Here is a 3,363-nt window from a genome sequence, read left to right as displayed (position 1 = left end):
CTGTACATATGTGTTCACTTATTTTTTTTCCCAATGTTTGTATTTATATTGTTTACTCATCAATAAATTATTTTTCTGTAAAGGGTAAGATATTGACTTCACATTTTTTATTTTCTTTTGTAGGTAAGCCAGTTTTCCCAGAATACTGTATCTTTTCCCCCAGTTATTTGCACTGCTGCATTGATCATATGCAGTATATGTAATGTTAAACTATGGGCTCTGAAGTCTGAGTTGGATTCAAATGTCAGCTCCACCATGTACCTGCTGTGATACTTTGAGCAGATACCATAAGCACTCCAAGTGTCAGTCTAGGGAGACCAAACATCCCAGTTAGTCTGGGATTAAAGGATATCCCAGATGCTGGAGTTTACATGCTAAAACTAGGACAGTTGTGGTCAAATCAGGATGGTAAGTAAGAAGTACTTACAGAATATCAAATATTATCAACCTATTTTTATCAACCTATTTTTATAGATTCCCAGTCTCTTCTGGCATTTGTACCACATTGTATTGATAATTGTAGCTTTTCAATAACTTTAATATGTTACTGGCAGGGCAACTACCTCTTCATTACTACTTTTTACCAAGATTTACCTGGTAAGCAAATTTAATAATCATTCTTTGAGACAAAATTTAGAGGCATTTAGTTTAGCTCAAAAATTGTGTTGAGATTTTAATTGGGATTGTTTTAAATTTATAGACTATTTTGAAGAACATGGTATGGCTTCATTAATGCAAGGTTTTTTCACTCAATACAACTTATCAATTTCTTCATATAATTTATACAACTCCTGCATACATCTTATTAAGTTTATTGTTAGGTACTTTGTATTTTTTATTGTTACTAATTTAATGTTTTTTAGTTTATTTTTTTTTGATTAATGGTTGTATAGAGGAAAGCTATTAATATTTATGAATATTTTTGTTTTTTAAATTCAACTTTTTATTATTAAAATAGAGTTTCCAGAGATATAACAACTAGACGTAATAGAATTAATGACAGTAATCATAATAAAAGCATCCATGTACCTACCACACAACTCTTGGAGTAAGAACATTATCAGTACCTTTGACAGTCCTATTGTGTCCATCCTTGATTGTATCTCAGTTTCTATCCCAGAGGGAACCATTATCCTTAGGTTTGAGCCAGATGTTTCCTTGCTTTTCTTATAGATTTGCCATATATAAGTGTATCTCTGCACAATGTATCATTTGGTTTGCCTGGTTTTGAACTTCGTATAAGTAGACTCAAAATGTATTTATTCTTTTGTTATTTGCTTTTTGCTCAACATTTTATTTCTGACATTAAAATATTGTAATAGAAAAGATGGCAGGATTCCAAAGCTCCCGGGCTTCCAAACCTCCTTCCCAGAAACAAGTTGATACAAAGTCAAAATGTTTTATCCTAACATTCATCTGGAAGAATAAACACGTGTAAATAATGAGGAAAAATCCTACAAATCAAAGGTAATGAGGAGGGCTTGCTGTTCTATATGTTAAAATGTGTTATAGCCTAGAATAATTAAACAGTATTGTCCTGGTGATGGAACAATTTACTAGAAAAGTAAAGCCTAGAAAAAAAAAAACTTAGAGCTATTAGAAATCATGTATGATAAAGATGGTATTTCAAAATATTGGGAAAGTAGGGATTTTTCATAAATAGTGATTGGATGATTGGATGATTTTGGAAAAATAAATAGATTCCTACATCATGCCAGTTGTTGCAATCGAGTCGACTCCCCTACTTCATATCATACATCAAAACAAATTCCAGATGGATTAACTAATAAATTAAACTATATAAAAATAGATGAAAATAAAGAGGATATATATCTGAACGTTGGTTAAGAGTTCTCTATAAACAGAAAAACAGGAGAGAACATAAAGGAAAATATTAATAGATTCAACGTAATGAAAATTTAAAGCCTCTATATGTTTAAAACAAAATGAACAGAGCTGAAAAGTAAATTTAAAAAGTAGTAAAAATTGCCATATATATGTGACAGTGAAATCTTAGTATCTTTTAATATACAAAGTGTTTTATAAATCAATCACAATATGAAAACAAATATGGAAAATTGGTATGAACATAGAAAAATGAAAAACTTAACACATGAAAAATAAATGCCACTAATAATTATATAAATGCGAATTAAATAACAACTCAATACCATTTTCATGTATTAAAATAGTAATACATTTGAATACTCAGTATTGATGAGATGTAGAAAATAAGACCACTCATATACTGCTGTCAGAGTGTAGACTTGTTTAAACTTCTTGGAATGAAATTAGACAGAATGTATCTAAAATAGTCATTATTCCTTCTATTTTTTGAAATAATCAGAGCTGTGCACAAAGGTGTAGATGAATATTTATCTAAGTCTTGTTTATACTAGCAGGAATTTGGAAAGAACCTAAATATCCAAAATAGGAAATGGCTAAATAGCTTATAGTACATCCATATGGTAAAATCCTATGTAGCCATAAGAAATAATGTTTTAGGAAAATATTTAATGACATGGAAAATGTTTACAATATACAGTGAATTTTAAAAGAAAATTATAAAAATGTATGTACAGTGATTCCAATTTTGTATTGTGTGTGTGTCTGTGTATGCATTGAATGATATGTGCACAAAATGTTATATGCACAAAACATTGATTATCTGTGGATTGTGGTATTACAGGTGAGTTTTCTTCATTGTATCTTTCTGTAATTTAAAAATATTCATTAATGGCTACATATTAATATTATAGTTAAAAAACAAAAACAAAAAACCATTGCTGTCGCACTGATTCGGACTCATAGTAACCCGAGAGGACAGAGTAGAACTGCCCCATAGGGTTTTTAAGAAGTGGCTAGTGGATTCGAACTGATAACCTTTTGGTTAACAGCCAAACTCTTAACCACTGCACCATCAGGGCTCCAAATATTATAGTTAGGAAATAGTATTCAAAATACATTAAAGCCCATGTTGTTCCTTTTTGTTAGAAAGATAGAATCAGAATTTGCAAATCTTGTGTACACCTTCACGTTTTATTGCTATTGTTTGTGTTCTTGACTTGTGCCCAGACTGGATTCTGAACTTAGTTTCTTCATCTCTATAGATGCAGAATCTATCACAGGAAGCATGTCATAGTTGCTTAATAAATGTCTGATGAATGGATCAATGGATGAGTGAGTGAATAAATGAATGGATGAATATTAAAGCCAAGTTTGAGGTTCAGCCTTATTTTTATATTAAATTACAATGCATTTCCAAATTACAATATGTTTATTCTCTTTAAAGACAGTGCAGGGCTGGTACAGGAAACTGTTCATGGTTTTACTGATGAATTGATGAATTTAATCTTTTCTTAA

Source organism: Trichechus manatus, unplaced genomic scaffold (assembly GCF_000243295.1).
Source record: "Trichechus manatus latirostris isolate Lorelei unplaced genomic scaffold, TriManLat1.0 scaffold00051, whole genome shotgun sequence".
Lineage (NCBI taxonomy): Eukaryota > Metazoa > Chordata > Mammalia > Sirenia > Trichechidae > Trichechus > Trichechus manatus.
This window is presented reverse-complemented; position numbering follows the sequence as displayed.